Source organism: Euprymna scolopes, chromosome 28, assembly GCF_053919585.1.
Source record: "Euprymna scolopes isolate OS-2025 chromosome 28, ASM5391958v1, whole genome shotgun sequence".
Classification (NCBI taxonomy): domain Eukaryota; kingdom Metazoa; phylum Mollusca; class Cephalopoda; order Sepiida; family Sepiolidae; genus Euprymna; species Euprymna scolopes.
This window is the reverse complement of record NC_136509.1, coordinates 104,252,680-104,278,654: the sequence shown is the minus strand read 5'-3', so window position 1 is coordinate 104,278,654 and position 25,975 is coordinate 104,252,680. Positions and strand designations below refer to the sequence as shown.

General features: G+C 36.9%; 1 pseudogene; it reads right to left on the bottom strand.

Annotated features, from left to right (window-relative positions):
• Window positions 1-21,739: 21,739 nt before the first annotated feature.
• Window positions 21,740-21,872, bottom strand: LOC145249858 (U2 spliceosomal RNA; annotated as a pseudogene).
• Between the last annotated feature and the right edge of the window lie 4,103 nt (window positions 21,873-25,975).

The following is a 25,975-nucleotide window of genomic DNA, read 5'->3' as shown; positions in this document are numbered from 1 at the left end:
TAGCCGAATGGATCCACTCATAGATTATGCAAATCGGTTATGACGAGTTCGAATCTTTGGCAGTTAATAGAAATCTGGTGTAATAAAGATTTACAGCAAATAACTGTTACAAAAAAATAAGAAAATTACATTTTTTGCCGGCCTGCATAGTTTTAAAGTTCTAAAAATGCTTAAAAGTATTTTTTTTTTAATTTTAACGTAATATTTCGTAGATATACGTCTTTCGGAGACACTAAGGAATCTAATATGGTCGGTCCATGTATTAGTGTGGTATTGCCGTTATTGCTGTTATTGCTGTTGTTGTTGTTGTTGTTGTTGTTGTTGTTGTGCTTGGTATTGGTGCTGTGTTGTTGTAATGTTGTTGTAATGTTGTTGTTGTTGTTGTTGCAAATGAGTCAGATGATTATTGTTGGCATTTGTTTCCCCAATATCTTTCTAGTTAAAATTATTTCTAGAAAGCCATCGAATACTAACATGAGGAACTACGTGAAGGTTGCCAGCATCATAAGTGAACGTTATACAGGTCGATAGAAAATTAAATTTTTTTGTGTTTGACGAAAGTAATTTGCTATATATTTTATTTGTTTTCGATTTATCGGCTGTTAACTCTACTGCATGATTACGGCTTAATGCATTCAAACAGTTTATGAGAGTTTTTGTAATCATTATTATCAGCTAAAAAGGAGCTTTCATACAGGTCATCAAAGATCTCCCATTGAAAACCTGTGGTGTTTCCTGGAAGCTGAGTCACAACAAGTCTCCCCAGATTTCCGGTATTCTCCACCTCCTTCGATTACATTGTCAAATAAATTTGCATTATCGCAACAGCCTCTCACCATTGATTTCTCGCTGGTAGTGGCAATAAGCCGCCCCAAGGTCCCAGTTCTCTTCGCGCTTGTCCAGTGGAGGTCTGGTCAGTGCTCTCTCCTCAGTCTTTCCATCCTTCTCGCCTATTTGGTATCACACTTTTCGGTATCAAATATTAAATAGAAATAGACTAAGCATTTACATGAGCCGATTTCGCAAAAGTCTTAAATTTTAAACAGAATTTAACTACATAAGGATGAAAAGAGAAAAGCTTAACTTAAATTTTGTAAGAAAACGGGGAACATCAACTGCTTACCAAGTAGCTGTCTATTCTCTCCTCAGTCTTTTCATCCTTCTCGCCTATTTGGTATCACACTTTTTTTGGGGGGGGCGGTGATGGGGCAATGAGGGGATGGAGAACTTGTAGATATGCAGCTACAGTCTTCTTGGTTCCATGTAACGCTTCTTCATGTTTTGCCTCTGCAGCAGTTTGTCTCCCGCATATGATTCATGTATATTAATCTCTGCATTCAAGGGTTTCCTTAATATCTAACCTGTTTTCATTACCGTTATTCGTTGCATCTTTGCAGCCATTCAATACCATCAGCTGTCAATTCCAGTCTCCATGTTCTCATTGCATTTTCAATCATCTTGATGATCCTGCTTGATATTTTATACATTTTTAAGCATTATATTATCCATGCTTGGGGGATCCTGTCGTACGCTTTTTTCGTAGTCGACCCATGCCATGGCGAAATTCTTTCTCTTTCTTTATATTTTTTTGCAAAGGGGGGGCTCACCGCTTATCAAGGCCCGGAAGCCACTCGAGGATAAGAGTTATTGAGTGAGCGTTAGTAGTAGAAATTTGGCAATTTGGATTATTTAATGGGACAGTTAATCAAGAATTTGTTTAGTTTGGACTTGAAGGCAACGAAATTGTAGTCAGCCGGAAAACAGACTAACGGAAGAGAGTTGCACAGGCGTGCAGTTCTGAGAAAGAAGCTTTGTTCATGGAATCTACGCTTCGATTTAGGCACAGATAAAGAGTATGGAAAACTATTGACAGTGGTTTCAGCTAGATGAGTGCTTTTCGTGAAAGATTGGCAAGGGAAAACCATAGATTGGAGCTCAGACGAGCACTTGCCATGGAAATAACGATACAGTAGAGACAGGCTCGCAATGTCTCTTCTGTGGGAAAGAAGTTGCAGGGACGAGAAAATGACACCCCCCCACTAAGCTACGAAGTTTATTTTGAACTCTGTCAAGGCAGGATAAGCTGCTTCTAGCAGCTCCTGCCCAGATATGACAACAGTACTCCATTATTGGGGGTACTTGGCTTTTACACAGATAGAGAATTGAATCGGGAGTAAGATATCTACTGGAGCGGTAGAAGGATCCCATCATTTTTCCAGCAACCTTGGCAACAGATTTGATGTACGTGTTCCATTTCAGATCAGGAGTAAATGTCAAGCCCAGAATCTTGTCGAAACATGGAGTCTCCCCAAGACGAGAGCCATTCATTTCAATTGATGCCAGATGGGAATCAGAGCGTTGATGATGTAAAAATAGAAGCTTGGTTTTAGATACATTAAAAGTAATCAGCCACCCCTTTCCCCATTGTACTACGTGCTCTTTTGATCTATATATAGCAGATCATGTGTTCCTTTTTTTCCTTTTGGCATCTTTTCTGTTCTTCGGGGAGAAGTCAACGATTATTCAGGGAGTGGTAGATTTGTTCCCTCAGTTGTGCTGTCAGTATTTTCCACATAGTGGGTAAGCACTTGATCGGCCTATAGTTGCTAGGGATGTTTTTTTCTCTGTGCCCTTCTCTAGCAGTGTGATTCTACTTTTTGTCATCCAATCTCGCACGTCTGCTTCGTGTATACATCTTCTCGGTTTTTGAGCTAGCCTTTCGTGTAATGTTGTGAATTTTTTGAACCAGTATGCATGTATCTGTCGAGCCCTGGTGCTCTCCAGTTTGTCATTTTTCCTATGTTTTCTTTAGGGTTTCCTTGCTGATTCCATTCACCGCCCCTTCTTCGATTTTTTCTAACTCTTCTTTCATGTCTTTCAGCCATTCGGCATTTCTATTGTGATCCCGTCATTCTTCCCATATTTTACTCCAGTAGAGTTTTATTTCTGTCGGGTTTGGTCGTTCTGCTTTTGTTTTTTCTCCGTTCACACTTTTGTAGAATAGGCTTTTATTAGTTTCAAATGTTCTGTTTTGTTTGCATTGTTCAGATTTGTACCTATATCGTCTCCATCTCCCTTGTTTTGCTTCTATTTTGGTTCTGTTCTTCATGTTTCTTGTTTAGCCTCTCCTTGCTGGTCACATTTCCAGTTTTCCATCTTCTCCACGTCGCTTTCTTCCTGTTTATCGTTTTGGCTTGTTTTTTTATGTTGGTTGATTTAGGTTTCTAGCCTCATTTCCAATCCAGGTTTTGTCGGTCCACTTTTACCTGCTTTTCTGATTTGAAATTCATACTTACCATTTTGGCGCCTGCGTAAATTAAGTTGTTTAAGTCTGTGATTGTATCTATTGGGATGTGTGGGAGAAGCTTGTTAATTCCTTAACGATAAGAGCTTTGTTTTTCCTCGTTCTAATAATAATAATAATAATAATAATAATAATAATAATAATAATAATAATAATAATAATAATAATAATAAAAAATATATATATATATATATTATTATTATTATTTAGTCACTTGGAGTAATCACATAAGGATTTGTCCTTGAGAACAATTTGTGGCATCATTGCTGTAGTAGTAGTAGTAGTAGTAGTAGTAGTAGTAGTAGTAGTAGTAGTATATAATCTAAGAAAAGTGGGAAAAGACAGACAACAAAGTTTGCGGACGGTCTCAACAAGATTACAAGATGCACAACCATAGATCTCATTAGAAGGAAAGAATGCAGAAGAGACTGATGAGCCATAATCATCGAGGTTTATGAAAACTGACCTTATATGAGATGAGAAGAAGAAGAAGAAGAAGAAGAAGAAGAAGAAGAAAAAGGGTTTTCTAATTTCTCATCATTCATTCAAGTGCTGTCCCACTCGACACAGGCATTGACGGCTATAGCTCTTAATCCATCTCTCTCCCTCGAGACATTCATGAATTCATTGTTGCTCATCATTTTTTATCTTGTCCATGTGTTCAGACTGTCAACATTCAGATACAATTACCGTACAATTATGTGATCCTTTTTAACTTTTAGTTTTACTTGCAGTCGGAAATCAATTAATATTTACCATTTTTATCATCGGTGCTAGATAATAGAAAAGTTTTAAATAACAAAAAAAAAAAAAAAGAAAAGGAAAGAATGGAAATAAGAATTTTGCCTTTGGAAATTCGGATCAAATATTTTCAATTCTAATAACGATTTTAATACTCGCAAAAGTTGCGGTTTTTCTATTTCAGATTAATTGTCTCAATACTACTTAAACCTCATTTATAACTATTACCTCCTATGCCAAGTACTCGCACGCACACACACACATATACGCGCGCGCGCGTGTGTGTTGTTTTGGCAAAATAAGTTTTTCAATTATATTTCACTCTTTGTGTATACCAATCCTTTTTTAAAAGCTCAATATTTGTAAAAGAAACAACAGAGCATATATAAAAGAATAACAGTACAGTTACATTCCAAGATATTTTTTTTTTTGCATGCAAAAACAAAAAAAAATTCCTGCCTTTCTCTCTCTTACTTTTCGTCTCTGTCCTGCTCTAACCAAGTCTGTCAACTTGTTCCACAAATCCCAAAACCTCAACATGAAATATCTCCAGAAAAAAAAACACAAATAAACCTAGAAGCCCATCCTCCAACATAGCCCCCTACTACCATGTCTCCTTCTCCAACATCTGGGGTCTACATTCCAACCTTCCAGAGGTTGAAACCCAATTACAGAAGACAAAACCGGGCATATTTTTTTCTAAGCGAAACTGGCATGAGTTCATGATGAGTTCATAATTAAAGGATACTCTAACTTAACATCTAAATCTGATCCCCAAGATCGCCATGGGCATGGAATATGTGCCTACATTAAAGATGGTTTTCCATGTGGTAGGGATATCTCTAGAGAAGACCCTAATTTACCTTATATGTGCTTCCGGGTTGCACTTGCTTACACCAGCGCATTTATATTTGCCCTCTATCGCCCCCACAACAGTGGGGTTACTATCTTTAAGAGCATATGAGAAATTGACCACATCCTGCCTGCTCATCCTTCAGCTAACATTCACATTTGCGGTGACTTCAATGTCCACAATGTGAAATGGCTGACCTGCTCAAATAAGACACATGACGAGGGGAGGTTCTGTCATGATTTTGCCATTGCCTCATTCAGATTGTTCACGAACCCATCCGTGTGCCCGATACTACCGGTCAGTATGCAAACCTTTTAGACCTTTTCCTCACAACTTCCCCTGAGCTATGTTCATGTTCCGTTCTATCTCCTCTGGGATCCTGCAACCACTCCATCATATCAGTTAAGATAAAAATGAAATGTAATAAGTCTTCAGACGTACCCTCCACCGTACTGTATATCGATATTCTATGACTGACTAGGATAGCTTCCGTACATTCATATCTGATCTACCTCTGCATTCCATGTTTAAAAACGATATGTCCTCTATAGTATCAGACCTGGCCGAATGGTTAATTGTAGGCATAGATTCATACCATCCAAAAAATGCCAACAAAAACCTAACAGCCAGCCATGGTTCTCCCTAGAATGTGCTGCTGCCATTGTGCACAGAAATCACTTTTTCCATAGCTACCAACGTAATAGATGTATTGAGACTAAAGTTGCTTTCAGGACTGCCAGCAACCACTGTAAAAGAGTAATATAAAATGCAAGAGAGTTGTATGCTCAGTCCATTAAATCCAAAGTAGCTGAGCAACGGCTTGGTTCCCACCAGTTTTGGCAAATAGCAAACAGGATCCTGAACAGAAGTGTGCATTCTATCCCAACCATTATCAATGGACCTGAGGTCATCTCGTCAGCATCAGACAAGGCCAAACTATCTGCCAAGAACTTTGCAGCTAATTCTACTCTATGCGATGAAGGCCATCAACTCCCGGTATTTCCTCCTATAAAAGACAACACGCTATGCAACATGCAAATATCTGTGCGTGAGGTCACCCAGCTAATCAAGAACCTTGATTTCAGTAAAGCGACTGGCCCTGACAGCATTCCAATTATAGTGTTAAAAAAGGTTCAACCAGATCTTGCCTTCATACTTAAAAAACTGTTTAAGCGTTGCCTTAAGGATAAGTGCTTTCCAACACCATGGAAAACCTCATCAGTATGAGCTGTATTTAAGAATTCAGGGGATAAGTCATCTCCCTCTCAGTACAGACCAATAAGTCTCCTGTGTGTCATAAGGAAGCTGCTGGAATCCATATTAAATAAAGAAGTAGTCAACCACCTCAGTAGAAATAACCTTCTTAGTGACATGCAATATGGTCTCTGTTCTGCCAGATCTACAGCAGATGTGCTAACGGTTATATCTCATAGGATTAGTGAATCTCTCGACAAAGGCTTCCTTTCTAGGGCAATTGCTCTTGACATATCAAAGGCCTTTGATAAGGTATGGCATAAGGGCTTACTTCACAAGATTTCCAGCTACGGTATAACTGGAAATGTATTCTCAATTATTAAATCATTTCTCTCTGATAGACTCAAAAGAGTAGTGGTTGATAAGCAGAAATCAGAGGCCCACAGTATTAATACTGGAGTCCCTCAGGGGTCAATCCTGGACCCAACTCTCTTCCTGATCTACATCAATGATTTCCCAAGACACATACTTAAATCATTCGTTGACATCTATGCTGATGACACGACCATCTATGGTAACACATCAAAGATCGTAAATGACAAAGTTCTCTCTGATTCTCTCTTCTCTGATCTTGAGCACGTGGTACAGTGGGAGAAAAGGTGGCTGGTTATTTTTAATGCATCTACAACCAAGCTCCTATCTTTACATTATCAACGCTCTGATCCCCATCTGGCATCAATTGAAATGGATGGCTCTCGTCTTGGGGAGGCTCCATGTTTTGACAAGCTTTTGGGTTTGACCTTTACTCCTGATCTGAAATGGAACATGTGCATCAAGTGTGTTGCCAAGGTCGCTGGGAAGATGGTGGGATCCTTCTACCGATCCAGAAGATATCTCACTACTGATGCAATTCTCTATCTGTATAAAAGCAAAGTATATCCAACGATGGAGTACTGCTGCTACATCTGGGCAGGAGCTGCTAAAAACAGCCTATCCTGCCTTGACAGAGTACAAAATAGACTTCGTTGCTTAGTGGGGATTGCCCTTTTCTCTTCCCTGCACTCTCTCTCCCACAGAAGAGACGTTGCGAGCCTGTCGTTGTTTTATCATTATTTCCATGGCAAGTGCTCGTCTGAGCTCCAATCTCTCGTACTCCCTCGCTAATCTTTCTTGATAAACACCCATCTAGCTGAAACCACTGTCATTAATTTTCCCACTCTTTATCTGTGCCTAAATCAAAACGTACATTCCATGAGCAAAGCTTCTTTCTCAGAAGTGCACGCCTCTGGAACTCTCTTCCGTTTGCCTGTTTCCCACCTGATTACAACTTGGATATCTTCAAGTCCAACATAAACAAATTCCTGATGAACCGCGCCCTTAAGTAAGACACGTTATCAAATCTCCAATACTAACGATTACTACGATACTATCCCATTGATTACTGTACATGCAATAACCCTTATCCCCGAGTGGCTTCCGGGCCTTGATAAGTGGTGACCTCCATATATAAAAAAACAGCTCCTCCTTTTGATATATTTTTTTACGGATCCGTTTCGTTTTATAGAAACAAACGGTTAATATTATGTCAATATTGACTCTTTTCAATGCATATACTGTTCAGAAAGATTAGAAATTCTTTGCTTAGATAGAAGAAAATGCATTACAATATGATACTGCAAAAAGAAAAATGTTCATAGAAAAGTCAACATCGTGTATTTGTTCCGGTAGCCATCTTTGTTCATATTGTAAAGCTAGCCAAGTTTTATTCAACGTATGAATTTAAAGTTTTGAATTGTTTACAATTCTATAAAGATATTACTATTATTATTATTATCATTATTATTATTATTATTATTATTATTATTATTATTATTATTATTATTAGTCGAAATAGTAGTACTAGTAGTAGTAGTATTTTATTATTATTATTTATTATTATTATCATTATTAGTCGTAGTAGTAGTAGTAGTATTTTATTATTAGTAGTAGTAGTATTATTAATAGTAGTAGTAATATTATTTTATTATTATTATTATTATTATTATTTATTATTATTATTAGTCGTAGTAGTAGTAGTATTTATTATCATTATTTATTATTATTATTATTATTATTAGTAGTAGTAGTAGTAGTAGTAGTAGTAGTAGTAGTAGTAGTAGTAGTATTTATTATTACTTTATTATTACTTTATTATTACTTTATTATCTATTATTTTCTGTAATTTGTTAATCAGGTTTATATGTAAAAAGAACTTATATCAGTTGAAAATATCAAACTAATTCTTTACATTTTTTTCATATACAGTTAGATTGTTTCGTAATTTACTAATCATTAGTCTTTCATGGATACGGTGCAAAAAAGAATTTGTAACCTAATATGTCTAGCACTTTCTTGCGTTTGGTAAAAGTTATTTATTCCATATTTTGTTTGTTTACAATTTCTCATTTATTAGCTATGTTACATTATTGCAACAAGTAACTGTCACCAATTGCATTAAAATTTAATTTTCGACCGATCTGTATATTTTTTACATACTCAAACTGTTTTAAAGTTCTTTATTTCTAAGTAAGTTGCAGTATCACGTAACTCATTGCCCATGTGCTCCATCAATTATTTTTTTTTTAATTTTTTGAGGCACCAAAACAAATTCTGGAATAAATAAAAAAAAATACAAAAAGTTTAAGGACTGTAAAAGCATGCATGTTCATAGAGAAATAAAAAATTAAATTTTCTTGCGTTTGGTAAAAGTTATTTTGTTTATATTTCGATTTCTCGGTTGTTACATTATTGAAAAAAAAATGAATTCATGACAGAGCATGTAAAAACCAATTTCTTTCTCTCTTCCCTTCTGTGCTTTATGGTCTGCCGCAACCACTGACCTCAAACTCGAAACTTCCAATAAATCAGATTTGTTTTAATTTATTTAACATGTTTATTGCACGTACAAGAAAGACAAGAAAGACAGAAATTACGCGCACAATTTTTGGCAAAAGTGCGGTATACTTTATAACAAAAAAAAAAGAGAGGAGACAAATTTACAGCAAATAACTTTTACTAAACGCAACAAAATTTAATTTTCTACCGACCTGCATAGTTTTAAACTTTTGAAACTACAAGTTTTGTGATCTGAAATTTAATTTCTTAAACGAGTTAGCTTTACTATTCATGAAAACGCCCTAAGTCTGCTCTCAGCCTGCCAAGTCAGCAGAACATTCGATGAAACTTCCTAATATTTGCATATTGGTTTTAAAAAAGGACATTTTATTAATTAACTATTATTGGTTGTTTTATGATTAAATGAATTCCATGTCTCCTTCTGTTGCATAAATTTCTATTTTGAACGAATAACAGAGTTCAAAATAGACTTCGAAGCCTAGTTTGGGGTGGGGGTCTTTTCTCGTCCCTGCAAACTCTTTCCCATAGAAAGGACGTTACGAACCTGTCTCGGCTTTATCGTTATTTTCATGGCAAGTGCTCGTCTGAGTTCCGACCTATGCCCCCCCCTTCGCCAAACTTTCACAAAAAACACTCGTCTAGCTAAAAACACTACCACTTTTTATCTATGCCTATTGGTTGGTTTATGATTAAATGAAGACCAGATTTTCTCTGCCTCATAAATTTCTATTTTAGCGAATAACTTTTTTTTTCATTAAAAATAAGATCTACTATTATATAAAAGGAACTCTTTGTGTGTGTGTGTGTGTGTGTGTGTGTGTGTGTGTGTGTGTGTTCGTGCAGACGTGCGGTTGTGTGTGTGAGTTCGTTCTCTATGGGCTCGAAAACAGCTGGGCCAATTTTTATGAAATTTCACACAAATGTATTTTATGTGCCTTGCAGTGTTCTTAGATAGATTTTTTATCGGAATGTTTTCCACAAGTATCGATAATCGATAATCGAAATAATCCGATGAAGGAACATGCGATTTTCGCCAAAGTTAACATCTTACACAGCCTAACATCACAAGTGCATTTAAGAAATTTTATAACCACGCAAACCGAAAGGCCCGACATATAAAATCACCAGTAGGTTCTTTGATATGACAGGGGCGCGGTCGAAATTATTGTTTCTATTTCAAACACAATTGAGCATGATAATGACTTTTGAATTTTAAACTGTCAATGATATAAATGAACACGCAGAACTGTGTTAACCTCCATCTTCTCTCCCCACCCTCTCTCTCTCTCTCTCTCTCTCTCGCGCGCGCACGCACGCACGCACACACACACACACACACACACACACACACACACACACACACACACACACACACACACACACTGGAGAAGGTCAATGTCGCGGTACGAAGTGGGTTACAGTTAATAAACGATTGCAATCACGTCCTTCCCTTAAAACTAAGAGCCAAGGTAGTGCCATCTCCTTTTTTGAGGACGAAGTGTAACTCTTATTTATGCGCCTCTTATTTTTCGTTTGCAAACAAACAGGGATTTCAAGCACCTGTTCAAATGTACATTTCTTTTAAGTTCGTCTTTGGGATTTTTTTCTCTTTTTTTTAATAATACCTATTGGCGAAAGAAACACGAACTTATCAGCTCGACTCGACGCGGGGAAACAAACCACAAAACTGCCAACGGTGTGCGCACGCGAGTGCGCGCGCGCGCGCGCGTGTGTGTGTGTGTGTGCGTGTGTGTGTGTGTGTGTGTGTGTGCGCGTGCGCGTGCGCGTGTGTGCAATGAAAGGCATAATAATGCATAGAACTTTAATGCCTACTAGGCTTTCCCCTCGAATGTCTAAGGTCTCTCTGTCTAAGACCCTGTCGTTTGTCAGGACAACCTGGCATGTGAAATGATAGTTGTTGGTATTTAGTTAAGAAAAAAGAGCCGAACGATAGAGCGAGCGTGATAGCAGCTTTATTCAGGAGAGAGTGCTAGACCGGCCAGGGTTACGTCCGGTCTGAGGAAATGCGAGGCGAATGGTATCTACGGTACTATAACTCCCTCCCACCACCACCACCACCCCGCTGTTAAGTTGTATGTTAATATGTGTTGTTTTCGTTGTGTTTGGTTTTTAATGTGTGATGGTGTTATGATCTATGGCAGAAGATCAGTTTTTGTATTGCGGATGTATTCTTATAGTTTGTAGTTGTAATCAGGTCTTTACCACCACAAATAAATAAATAATAAATAAAAGATCAAATACGCAAAAGAAACTTTGTTTATTTACACAAATTAACTAGTAGAAACGAAATCATTTTTAATGTTCGAAAATCGTGTCTTAGCGATTTCTATATTGTTCGTTGGATCGGAAGAAAAAAGAAGAGAACGACATTTGTTTTGTTTTTTTCGTGAGAAACATACTTGTTTTTTTCTTGTGTGTGTGTGTGTGTGTGTGTGTGTGTGTGTGTGTGTGTGTGTGTGTGTGTGTGTGTGTGTGTGTGAGGTGTGTGTGTAATGAGAACAGAAGGGGGAAGTAAATGTTTCTGTGCGCAGTTGAATGTCTGCAGTATTCCTTCTATGCGTGCGTGCGTACATGTGAATAGGTGTGTTTCGTCATGCTGGAGAAAGGAAGTAGCAACGAAGACGTTCACGAGAGAAAGAGAATGAGAAAAGTTCCCTCATCGTTTATATACATATTTTTTAAGAGGCTCCCAGACAAGCTGGGAAAAAGGTTTGAAAATTAAGTCTTTCGTTGAGCGTTAATTGGTAAAAAGTGCACGTTTTTGTCGCGTGGCATGCTTCCGACTACGTCCGCCGAACAAAACTCATTTTAATTTTTCTTCCCACAGAATTTACGTGGGCGTATTTTGTGATATCTTTGCGCCTCTGATATTTAATAATTTTTTTTTTCCGCGCGTAATTGGATTTTTATTTATTTATTTATTTATTTATTTTTAAACAAGAAATGCATGTATTTTTTTAACCACACAAGTTCTGCCCGATTTAGTTTGAAGTGGGCCATATTTTTTTTTTTGTCTATTTCTTGACTTTGGTGATTTCGTCTTCAACAAAAATCTTCTTTGGTCTTATCGTACCCTGTGTGGTGTCAGACTCGTTGGTATGTTGTGCAAATGGGTGCGATTGCGGCGGAGTGTAGTACTATTGGGCGAATCTGCTATGTAGCTTCTAGGTCCTTCATCATTTTTGACGATTGTTCCGAAGTGCCATGTGTTGTCGAGTTTAATTAGTACCCGTACTCACTGACCTGGGAATAATCGTGGTAATTTTCTGGTTCCGCTATAATGGTAATGATAGGTTTTCATGTTTGTTGATCTTTCGTGTAATTTTTCGTGATGATCTTCGTTTCTTGTTTCTGATCAGATGTGTTTTGCAATCAAAACGAACACGACTGGTTTTCACCTTACCAGGTAAGTTACATTTCTTTACATGGCAATTTCTTCTCTGCTATATGAGATTAAATTTTTCACAGATTAAAAAATAAAAAAGTTGCACACTGGGTAGAAAAAAAATCTCAGTTTTCAGGAATTTGCCAAAAATAATCGCAACTAAGTTGTTTTATTGTTTATTTTAATAACATATTTTGCGGTAGATCACTTGCGTAAGAGGGAATATTTAATAAGAATCGGGAGTTTACTTTAGTAAATGTATTTTTAGACAAGGACTAAAAAAGATTTTTGCCAAAAGATAACCTCTCGAAACTTCTGAGTAAATTCGTTTTATTGTTTATTGCAAAAAGATATTTTACGAGATTTTACGCTGACAGACCCGAGGATTGTCTGTGTCGAAGTTACTTTAATCAGCAGCGGCAATTAGTCGTACATTAATCATACATAATTTTTAGTCGTACACATTTAGTAAAACCGCTTTGGGCCTGTGTAGCTGATAGGTTCATAAGAATAGTGATCGATGAACAAAAATCAGAGGCCTGCAGTATTAATGCTGGAGTCCCTCAGGGGTCCATTCTGGGCCCAACTCTCTTCCTGATCTACATCAATGATCTCCCTAAATACATACTTAAATAATTCGTTGACATCTATGCTGATGACACGGCCATCTACGGCAACACATCAAAGGCTGTAAATGACAAAGTTCTCTCTGATTCTCTTTCCTCTGATCTCGAGCGCGTGGTTCAGTGGGGGAAGACGTGGCTGGTTATCTTTAATACATCTAAAACCAAACTCCTATCCTTACATCATCAACGCTCTGATCCCCAGCTGGCATCAATTGAAATGGATGGCTCTCGTCTAGGAGAAGCCCTATGTTTTGACAAGCTTCTAGGCTTGACATTTACTCCTGATCTGAAATGGAACACGTACATCAAGTGTGTTGCCAAGGTCGCTGGAAAGATGGTGGGATCCTTCTACCGCTCCAGAAGATATCTCACTTCTGATGCGATTCTCTATCTATATAAAGGTCAAGTACGTCCAAGGATGGAATACTACTGCCATATCTGGGCATGAGCTGCTAAAAACAGCCTATCCTGCCTTGACAGAGTACAAAATAGACTTCGTTGCTTAGTGGGGGATGCCCCTTTCTCTTCCCTGCAACCTCTCTCCCACAGAAGAGACGTTGCGAGCCTATCTTTGTTTTATCGTTATTTCCATGGCAGGTGCTTGTATGAGCTCCAATCTCTGATCCTCCCTCGCCAATCTTTTACGATAAATACCCGTCTAGCTGAAACCACTGTCATTAATTTTCCCACTCTTTATCTGTGCCTAAATCAAAACGTACATTCCATGAACAAAGCTTATTTCTTAGAACTTAACGCCTGTGAAACTCTGTTCCGTCTGCCTGCTTCCCACCTGACTACAACCTGGATGTCTTCAAGTCCAACGTAAACAAATTTCTAATGAACCGCTCCCTTAAGTAGACACTTTATTAAATCTCCACACTAACGCACTGTACATGCAATAACCCTTATCCCTGAGTGGCTTCCGGGCCTTGATAAGTGGTGACCACCTTGTAAAAAAAAAAAAAAATCAGCAATGCGCCCCAACTTCTGTTCGAAAACATTGGCGACCTCTGGTCTAGAAGAACTTCTCCTTCAGTGACCGAGGACAGCAAAATAAACGTATCAAGACAGATGCAAAAAAATGCATGAATGACGAGGGGGGGGGTAATAGATGATTTCAATAAAGTCGGCTAATCCGGCGATCGAATGCGATAATCCGAGATAGAGAAAGAGATAATCTAAGAGATGATAATCAATAATCCATTAAGAAGTAACTTATATCCGTCGAATTACTCATCGAATTAACTGTTTGATTATAATTTGAAAAAGACAAAAATAAACATCGATGTTTTAGGGGGCGTTATTTTAGCGAGAAATTACGGTAAATTAGAAACGAAAAATTAAAAACGGAAAAAAAATCGGTAAACGCCATTTTCAGGAAAGTTAATGATGATCCAAAAAAATAAAATGTTGGCACGTGTGCACTACTTTGAAAGAACCACTTGTTTTGGTTTTCAGTTTGGAGATTTCGAGAGTGGACAGCAAGGGCAGACAACTTTCATTCATTACAAACAGTAATTTTGACTTTTTTTTACTACTGAAAACCATAACTTAAGTAAAGGTATTTTTTTTATTGAACAAAATAATACGCTTCCACTTACATTTAAATTAAAATAATGTGTTCATTATATTGTGATCATTATTTGATAAATACTGAAAATTTCATTAAAATTGGTTAATTTCCACATTTTTGGTGATTTTTTAAGTAAAGGGGGGGGGTTAAAATGTTTATACATTTTGACCATCGGCATTCATTTTGCACGTACCTATTACTTATTTTATTTATGCAGCTATTAATATGACTACATACCCCATTTTTTTTTTATATTCCTACTTATCTCCTGTTGTTTTTAATTTTTAAAAACTATATCTCCCTCAAAAACAAAACAATAAACAATAAAAAAATACTTAAAGATTTTTGAATAACGGAAGTAGAATTTTTATCGTATAAAAAAACAAGAAAAATATTTAAAAAAAATATGGGATGTGTAGTCTCTTTTAAAAACGATGTTTATTTCAAGAACGGTCATAAAATGTGTTTTCAATCGATATTTATTCAATGTTTCCAGTTTTCCTACTTAGCAAAAATGGACTAGTTTTCCATGGATGAATTTTCCATGGACGAATTTTCTAAAATGTATTTCCTAATTCATAAAATATAAACAATTATTAAATTTTATTGTTTGAAATTCAAAATGTATGACTTTTAACGTTCGTAAATATAGGAATACGTGTGAATTTTTAGAAAACAATTTTTTTTCCATATTTTCAATTTACAAGTTTTCCGTGGACAGGTTTTCCATGGACGACTTTACCGTGGACGAGTCTTCCTAAATTCAAAAAATATATATCACATGACCTAAATACACTCTGGTAGAAACTTATCCCATGTCACCAATTTTTTTGCGAATTTCCGCTGAAGTTTATTTTCTTCTTTTCTTTTTCCTCTCTTCGTCAAGTTTTGTCTTGACTTCCCTCTCTCCCTCCCTCTCTCTCTCTCTCTCTCTCTCTCTCTCTCTCTCTCTCTCTAAAAATGTTAATTACACCATACTTCAAACGATTCATTCGCAAGGGATGTAGAAGACAATTCTTTCATCAATCAATAACTTTTCTGTCTTCTTTAAAGCATTTCAATCAATAGTATGAAAAAAGGTCATTGTAGATTAATACCTTCGTTAAATACCCCCCCCCCCCAAACGAGAATATCCTAACTCACTAGCTATGAAATACGGAGAGGGGGACATCACCCCAGGTTTGAAATTAGCTCCATTTTTTTTTTTTAAGATTGTTTTTATCCATTGGCCACTCACATCTCTGCAGCAGAAACAGTAAACAAAACATAATGTCGAAAATACTGAAGCTCATATGTTCCTTTGGAGAGCAAGGAAGAAAGCGAATATAAACGAAGCGAAGAAAGAAAGATGATAAGCAATTAGAGCTATTTGCCGTTTAGAGTTTGTCTGTGTTATGACGTGGATAAATGGAATCCTTCATAACAGTAAAAAAACATGGTAATAAATCACATCGATGGAGAGAAAAACAATGGTTTTGGTTAACAACGTTTATTGATGGTAACATAACGATTACATAAAAATATATACTCAGATGGGAACAGATTGAATGAGAAATGTCTCTGCTACGAAGAACGATGTTCGTTCCTCCATTGTCCCAATTGCAGACTGTCCGCTTCTTGTGCCGCTCTCGTGGTATTCCCGTTCCTGTGTTTACATACGAGAATCCCAGTGACAATCCCACTGTTCAGGGGAAGCATCTCTTCTCTGAAAATGTAGGAGTTATTTCCATTAGATTGGATTCTCGTCCAAACATCTCCCCTTTTAATTATGTTGCTTGTACGACTTAAGTTGGGGGTCCACCTGTAAGTGTTGTGTTGGATAACGGGTACGAGCTGACTTCCGGATGTTTGGGCCCTGCATTCCAGCTTCAGTGCTCTGAGAAGCTTCTGGTGGTTGTTGAGGCAAGTTGAAGGTGTCCAACAAGATGTTTAGAGGAATAGAAGGATCTTGTACTTTGTCTGGAAGATGTGATCGTCGCAGTTGGTTAGCGTGTCGAACTCAAATTGAATCTTGGACTTTTACCTTGTACGTTACATTTCCAGTTCTTTGTATAATGTAACCTTGAGTCCATGAGTCCTTGTTGTTGTGGTAATCCTTTGCTAGGACTTGTTGACATGGAGAGAATGTTCTTTGGGCAGAACCATGATGGCAGTTGTACTGCCGTTCCATATTTGTGTTCCTCTTGATGGGATGATATGGTTTTGGACGTAGTACATCAATGTGTAATCGGATTTTCCGATTCATCAAGCATTCGGCTGGTGAGGTACTGTTTGGTGTGTTAGAGTTTGGTGTTGCCCTAAAGCTTGTCAAGAACGTTTCCAGAATTTCCGATGTTGACCCTTCTCCCCTGAGTTTTAAAAGGGCTCTTTTAAAGGTATCCACAAGTCGTTCGACTTGACCATTCGTTTTGGGTGGAACGGTGCTGTGCGAATGTGGTTGATACCATTTTGTTCACAGAAGGTGAAGAACTTTGCTGAGCTAAAAGTGGTGCCGTTGTCAGAGACCATAGTCTCGGGAATGCCGAACCTGCTGAAAATCTTCTGAAGTTTGGAAATTGTTTCCTCAGAAGTGATGCGATTCATTTGAAATATTTCAGGCCATTTTCTGTAGGCGTCTACAACAAGGAGAAAAAATGCTTCACTAGTGGGTTCTGCAAAATCTATGTGGAGGTGTGACCAAGGAGAATGTGGAACAGGCCATGAAGAAAGTACAGACTTTCGAGGAGATTTAGCTGCTAGCTGACATTTACTGCAAGTGCGTGCAAGATCTTCTAATTGCTTGTCCATAAATGTAACCGCGTGCTAACGCTTTCATTCGACTGGTGCATTGGTGTCCGAAATGGAATTGCTTTAAGACCCTGTTTTGCAGTGATGAGGAAATGATGACCCGTTCAGCAAGGAGAAGTATACCATCAACTTCAGATATGGAAGATTTCCGTGGGAAGAAACGTAGTAACAGGTTGTTTGGGAATATTTTTGGCACTTGGTACAGTGATAGCGGATGACTTCTTGGAGCAGAGTGTCAGAAACTGTGACTTCTTTAATCATATCAGCAGTGACCGGTAGTTCCCGTATTGTAGCTGTGAGTGTTGAGGAGATTTGTGGCTCCAGTGATATCGCTGCAACAGCAGAGTCTTCCGGTAATCTCTGGTGTGTACTAATAAGTCTTGACAGGGCATTTGAATGTCCGATCGAATTAGTAGAGAGGTACTTTATAGAGAAGTAGTAGTCCAGTAATGTGGTAGCCAATCACTGAAGTCGATTAGCAGTATACACTGGGACATGCTTCTTGGAACCAAAAAAGCTCAAATTTCTTCACAGCAAAAATTATTGCCAAAGATTCTTTTTCGATTTGGGCCGTAATTCCTTTCTGCAGGTGTCAGTGACCTGGATGAACGAGCGATAGTTTTCTGACTGCCATCAGGAAAAATGTGAGAGATCACAGCTTCAACACCATAGTCAGAAGCATCGGAAACCACAATAATGTCCAAGGATGGATTAAAATGAGTCAGGAGAAGCTCTGAAGAGAGTAAAGCTTTGATTTTGGCAAAGGCAGCCTTGCATTCTGGTGACCATTTCCATGCAAACTCTTTCTTCAGAAGGTTATTTAGAGGAATTCGGATGTGGTGTAACTCCGGCAAAAATGAGCTGTAATGGCTCACCAACCCAAGGAAGGAACGTAGGGTTTTGATTCTTAGATTCGCTCTAATTGTCGTCCAAACAGTCTGAATCATTTTGCGATTCAGCCGCAACATATGTAATAGGGAGGCAAAGTTTAACTCCTGCCTCCCCCGAAAAGCACCCTGAAATGTTATTAAAATATCTAGATCGATCGAATATGGCGCATCAGGCGATTGCTAATAAATCAACCTATTCCCCGAATATCAATCTTGGAAAAAAAATATCCCTATTATATTTTGGTATTATTTCTTCTTCTCTTTTCTTTCCTTCTTTTCTTTCCTTCTTCCTTTCTTCTAACTTTTTATTTTCCTCCTCCTTCTTCTTCTTCTTCTTCTTCTTCTTCTTCTTCTTCTTCTTCTTCTTGCTTTCCTTCTTCTATTTCTATCCGTTTTCTCATGCTTTTTTCTTTTCTTCTTTTTCCCTTTTCTTCTTCCTTTTTCCTTCTCTTTTCCTTCAGTCTTCTTTTTCTACTCTTCTTTTTTCTTCCTTCTTTCCCTTCTTCTTCTTCTTCTTCTTCTTCTTCTCTCCATTTTTCTTTCTTTCTTCTTTTTCTTTTTTCTTTCCTATTTCTTATTGTCCTTCTTTTTTTATTTCCTACTTCTTATTTTGCATTCCGTCTTCTTCTGTTTATTTTCCTCCTTCTTTTTCCTTTATTTTTTCTCCTTCCTTTCTTCTTTTTCCTTCATCTTTATCCTGCTTTTTCTTCTACTTCTTTCTTTTTCAATTTCTTATTTTTTTTGTTCTTCTTTTTCCTTCCTTTCTCTTTCCTTCTTTTTTCTTTCGTTTTTCCTCTTCTTCACACTTGTTTTCTTTCCCTCTTCTTTTTTCCTTCTTCATTTTCTTCATCTTCTTTTTTTCTTCTTTCCATTTCTCGCTAATTATCCTCAAGTAAATCTAAATAGAAAAATAAAAAATTCCCATCTTCGCCATGACTTCCAAATCGCAAATCTGAATTTTCCATATGAGTTTATTATAAAAAAAAAAACAACATATTTTGCCATTATTTCTTTACTTCTTTTTTTTCTCTCCTTTTTTCTTCCCGTCATCTTCTCATTTTTCTCTTCTTTTCTTTCTTCTTTTTCTTTTTCTTTCTCCTTTTGTCCTTTTTTCCGACTTTTTCATCAATTTTCGCTTCTTCTACTTCTTTCCTTCCTATTTTTCCTTTTTTCTTTCCTATTTTTCCTTTTTTCTTTCCTATTTCTTCCTTTTTTTATTTCCTTCTTCTGCTTCTTCTTTTTCTTCTTTTTATTTCTAGCTTTTTTCTTTTTCTCCTTACTTTTTCCTTTCTCACTGAAATACTAGTAAGTACTATATTGGTATGGCAGGTTCAAAAGCAATACTTTCAAATAACGGTTCAGAGGTCACAAAGGTTCATTTGAAAATCGTAACAGGAAAATAAAACGTCACTTTCAGTATACTATAAAATCCATATTAGAAAATAATCTAACACGAACCATACATTGGAATATCCTGAACAAAGTCCTTTCTTTAACTCCCCATTTTTCCTTTGTCTAATAGAAAAATTATTTATCACAAGGTTTCAAGACAGAGATAAGCTACCTAATAAAAGCCTAGAAATATCCATAAACTGCAGGCGTTATAAAGAACATCTTATGAAGAACATCTTCTTAGCAACCTAAATACCACCCCATAATTTAATTATATTATATAAAAAAAAATAATAATTTAACTAGAATTATAAATAACTTGCATACTACATGTATATATGTATGTGAGAACCCGTATGTCGAGTTTAGACAGCTATTATTTTTTACGAACACAAAGCATTTAAAGCCGTCGATTTCTTTTGACGCGTAAGCCGCTCTCTTTAGAAATTGACATGTTTCGACTTTAAATATTTGATTGATATCAACTTTTATTTTGTTTCTTGGTTTTGTTTGGGATGGATTAAAAAAAACACTTTTCAAAATATTTGAAAGATTAAAATGTTTACAAATAGACCGTTTTCAAAAGAAGAAGAAAAAAAGAAATGTTTATTTTGAGTTCAGTGTTTTTTGAATGCGTCATTCTTTGATTATTTTTTTCTGACCCAAACAATTATCCATTTCAAAAGTTGGCATCAAATGATATTTATTCAATCTCCCAATAATTTTAAACCCCGATTTTATGTCTATGGGTACAAGGGCATAGAGTTCGTCGGAGCACATTCCATTCGTGTAAAATAAGCACAGGGGTGCAAATTTCGTCGATAGGACAGAAGTTGGAGTTTGGTTACTAGTGTGGGTCCTATTAGGTTGGCGACACTTTTTTTTTACCCTGTCTAGGAGTAAGAGACTAGTAGCGGATGCACCAGCTCAAATGTGGCAACAATACTCGATCCATAAGCGAATAGTGGCTTTGTAGATGTACAGGGGACTCTCAGGCCTAAGTAACGTTCTAGCACGGTGAATTTAGAGTTAAAGATCAGTTTAAATTTATACGTGAAAATAATTGTTTATCACCTGTAACAGCATGAGGGGAAAACAAATGAACACATATCTAAGGAAATGGCAGACACTATAAGATGACCTCCAATCTGTAGTGGAATGGGGACAAAAATGGATGGTCACATTTAATGCTGCAAGGATTAAGCTTGTTTCCTTCAGTAACTACAAGGAACCTTCTCTACCACCAATAGCAATGGCCAAGAACACATTGCCTGAAAGTACTTCTTTTAAACTCCTCGGCCTAACGTTTACAGAGAATATGAACTGGAATAGATACATTGAGAGCATTGCCAAGGCTGCTGCAAAGAAGGTGGGCTATCTCTACCGTGCTAGAAAATTACTAACGCCTGAAAGTATCCTGTACCTCTATAAGGCAACCATTCGCCCATGTATGGAGTACTGTTGTCATATTTGGGCTGGTGCATCTGCTGCTTGTCTCTCGCTCCTGGACAGGGTTCAAAAGAGAGTCGCCAACCTGATAGGTCCTGAACTGTCATCTAGGCTTCAGCCTCTGTCCCATCGACGAGATGTTGCATCCCTCTGCCTGTTGTACAAATACTTTAATGGTAAATGCTCTGACGAACTGCAAACACTTGTACCTCCTCGACGTGACTACCCCCAACAAACCCGACAAGCTGCTAAGTCCCACCCCTTTACAGTAGAGATTCCTAGGTGTAAGAAAGCCTTTTACTCCAATAGTTTCTTCCCCAGAACTTCAAGTCTTTGGAACTCTCTTCCGGGATTCTGCTTTCCAAACTGTACTGATATGCAGAAGTTCAAGTGTAATATGAACAAACATCTTGCTACTCATCTCCCTTCATAATGCCCCCGAAAATTATGTCCCCGATAGTAACCCCCTACTTCAAAGTGGCACTGTGCCTTGTTTGGGGGTGAAAATTGAATTAAAAAAAACAACAAAGAAACTCTCCTAAATTTTTTTCGGGATGTTCTGATGTACCTATTTACTATGCCTCCCCACGGGACAGAGTTAGACACCAGGGTCGTTTTTTAACGTGGAGAAAAGGTACAAAAATAAAAATTGTCTCAGTCGTGAAGGATTTCTCCTCCACCGAAAGAGAACAAGAAAATGAAGTGCAGCATCTGAAGAACAGATACTACACTTTGATCTTGACCAAAAGGCCAAGAAGGCTTTTTCTGATGTAATCACTTAAAAAAAGTAGTATTTTGTTTTTTTTAGAAATACGTTATTCATTAAAAAAAATTGTCAAGTGATTGACCAAAATCGAGATTACTGGAAGGATTCTTTTTCATTAGCCACTACACCAAGATGAGTGCTTTTGTGAAAGTTTGACAAGAAGGGACCATGGATTGGAGTTCAGACGAACACTTACCATGAAAATTACGATAGAGCAAAGGCAGGCTCGCAACGTCTCTTCCGTGCGAAAGAGGTTGTAGGGAAGAAAAAAAGGGTCTCAAATCTAACAATCCCGCGCTAATGACCAGCTTCAGCCTCTATCCCATCGCCGTAATGTTGCATCTCTGTGATTTTTTAAGAAGTACTTTAATGGAATGTGCTCTGATTATCTCGCAGCACTTGTACCCATTCAACGTCCAAACTCCCGACTAACCCGATAAGCAGCAAAATCTTACCCCTTCACTCTTGAAGTTCCTGGATGTCGGAAAGCCTTCTACTCTAATACTCGGAGGACTGAACTTTGGAATTCCTTCCCTGTTTTTTGCTTCCCTGACTGTACTAACCTGCAGGGTTAAATGTAACGCGAACAGGCATCTTGCTGCTCAATTCCCCTCACTCTCCTTCTAGACACGATCTTAAATAGTAGCCTCTTATGTCCAAGAGTCCTTGTTCAGAAAGAGTCGACATATCGCTTTTTTTTAATATGTCTTTTAAGCAAAAACAACAGTACTTACTTGTTATGTCGAAAATGATATTATATCCAAAAATTACGAAAATTCATCGAAAAAATTATTTATAGTTAAAAGTAATTGTTACGGAAAATTGGGGGAAATTGCAGTTTCCCTAAATATGAACACCTTGAAGAGTGCGAACAAAGGGGCCATACTTATCTCCCTTTTCCTCACTTTAATGGCGGACTTTTTTTAAGACCATAGCAATGGACTATTTTTATTTACTAAAAAAACATAGCGGTTGTTCTACTAGATGAATTTTCGTAATTTTTGGATATATTACTATTTTCGACATGACAATTAAGTAAGTACTGTAATACCTCGAAATACGGTGGCCCTAGGATACGTTTTTTTCAGGTTACGATGTAGAATACGCTGTTTTCCGGTCCCTGGTTACGGTATTTGTACGCTTTACGGTGTTATTTATAATGTTATTTGATTATATACATTTATACTGTACTGTATTTTGTTACTAATTTTTTATACTGTATCTCGGGGCTCTACTGTCCTGTTGTTTTTGCTTAAATCGATATATTTAAAAAAAAATCGATCTGTCGATTCCATTTTAATAGCAATTCAAGTAGCAATATGTTCTGGTGTGAATGAGTAAAAAAATATGTTCGCCTATAAACTTGTTTGTGTATTGATATTCATAGGAAAAGAACTTTTTTTCTATTTATTTAAAAAGAAAATACAACTCTGTTATATTTGGGCCGTGGAATTGCATTCATCTGCAAAAGATCTACTTAATTTACATATTCTTTGAAAACATTCATTTTCGGTTTTCTTCTGGGATGATCATCGTTAGTTAACTATTAAGTGTAATTATATTCATACAGATATTCTACGTGATTTATACTTGCGTAATATATGCGTAAAAAGGTTATAATGAACACAAACCTCTTTCTGTATATATTTATGCATGCGTATATATATATATATATTTGCTTAAAAAATTTTGCCTAAAAAATTCCTCTGTCAATTTTTGGTCTACAGACATGAAACTTAATATATAGGGTATTCGAACATGCGAAACATTATATTTGGGTTTTATCTGGGGGAAATTGATGCAAAATCGTGAAAATTTTAAAAATGGAATTTACCAGGTTAAGGTCGAACGACAACATTACGAGTATGTATGCGTAATGTAATAGCTATTTGGTTCATGTTTTAATGTTTGGCCTTTCAGCCAACATGTCTTCATAGTTTAGGCATTAACGTCAAAGAAAAACGTAAATGGTAAACTAAATGTTTTGGTTTTGATTCTCGGTGCATTTATCGGAATATCATATTTAAGCGTATTTTACGACCGGGCAATGCCGGGCGGCCTGCTAGTAACAAATAAATAGCATCCATATTAAAATTAAAAACTTTAATATAACCGGAAATATAGACAATCTTTACTTAATTGAAATGTATATTTGAAAGCTCGCCTAAAAAAAGAAACAAGTAAAGGGGGTCAGTTTTCAAAAACGTTAAGAAAGGCGAAGAAAACCGTATATTACTTGTATTCATCCTTCTCTCTTATCTCCGTCGTTTCAGCACGCTTCACCAACGAATCTACACAACTTCTCCAGTTCTATCGATCACGCATGACAGTTTGCAGATCACAAACACTTTCCAATCCTGTGTCCTGCAGCAGGTTAACAACGTAGGTCATTCTTCTACCACTTTGGGTGTCCATTTGTTGGCATCCAGAGAACTAGTTTACTGGCTTCGCTTCCTCTTCGCGGTGTCTCATGCAGTTACCAGTTACTCCCATCCTTCCCTGCTGTACTTTCAGTGATACTGGTGGTAGGTCACCATAAAGCTGTTGACTTGTTGCACGACTCCTCCATTATGTATTGAGGACCATCCTGAGCATCTGTGTGTAACAGCCATCCAGTCTCTTTTTCAGCGCATTTGTAAGAGTCCATGCCTCAGTACCACAGAGAAGTTTATACTGTGGCAACAAAAAGTCTTACTTTCAACTTTTTCTGAGAGAGTGGATGACCATATCTTACTCAACTTGTGACCTGCACTCCATGCCAATGCTTTTCTCCAAAATTTTTATTTAGTGCTCTCGGACCATGCTCCAAGGTCCTTGAAGTTTTTAACAACCTTAAGCGGGGTCCTATCACTTTCACTGCAATTGTGTAAACGTGATTGAAGGCCTGTATCTATGTTTTTTTGACATTGCAGTACAAACCCACCAATCGCGCTTCCTCTTACAGCTGGTTTAGGACTTCTTGGGCTTGACCAATTTCCTCAGCCAGTAATGCTAATACTTGTATTGATCGGACTATTGTTCTCACTTTGAGTATTATTTGTGCAACGTTTCGGTTGATTTGGCCTTTGACCGTCTTCAGGCATGTTGGTAAAGAAAGGAGAAATGTTGCTGGCTCCGTGGATATTTTTGCATTTATGTGAGCCAGTCTCCATTTTTGGTCATTGTTCGAATCTGTGAGAGAAAAAAAATTGCTTGAAACAATGATTAAAAAATAGAGACTGGCTCATATAAATGCAAAATATTTATGGAGCCAGTAACTTTTCTCCTTTCTTTTCAAGACAGCAACCAAACATGCCTGAAGACGGTCGAAGGACAATCCGACCGAAACGTCGCACAAATAACACTCAAGATGAGAGCAATAGTCCGATCTATGCAAATAATATAAATCATCAGCCGTCATCTAAAAAATGTGTTTGAAGAAGTTGACATGTTTATCATTGTTGATTAACACTCTCAACCCTAAAAGCTAAAATGAGATTTTACTTTTATAGGCGACTAGCAGGGCGTCCAGTCTTGCCCTGTCCTAAAATACGATTCAATATGATATTTTGATTTATGCAGATTTTGTATTTATTCTTGCAGAGACAATTCTGTATTGATTATTACATTGTGCCCAATATACTGTAGTGAATTCAAAAGTAAAAGATATATGATGTTTGTATATTTTTGAGAGTCCAAAAATTATCAATCCTCATCTTAAAAATATACAAGCATCATATAAAATATAAAAAATAACGGAATTGACCTTGATTTATTTAAAAAAAAAAAAAAAAAAAAAAATAGAAAGAAAGAAGAAAAAATAGAATTGCATTTTGAATTTCTAAAGGCTATGTTCGTTGGGAAAGCAAAAAAAAAACAAAAAAAAAACAAACATTTTTTACAATTCACCAAAAACATCCAGTGTGAATACACCTGAAGATTGTCGGAGGTTACATCTGCCGAAATGTTGAGTAAAAACAACCAATATGAGAATCATAGTCCAAAAAATCCAAATTTTATATATATATATATATATATATATATATATATATATATATATATACATACATATATATATACATACATATATATATATATATATATATATATATATATATAT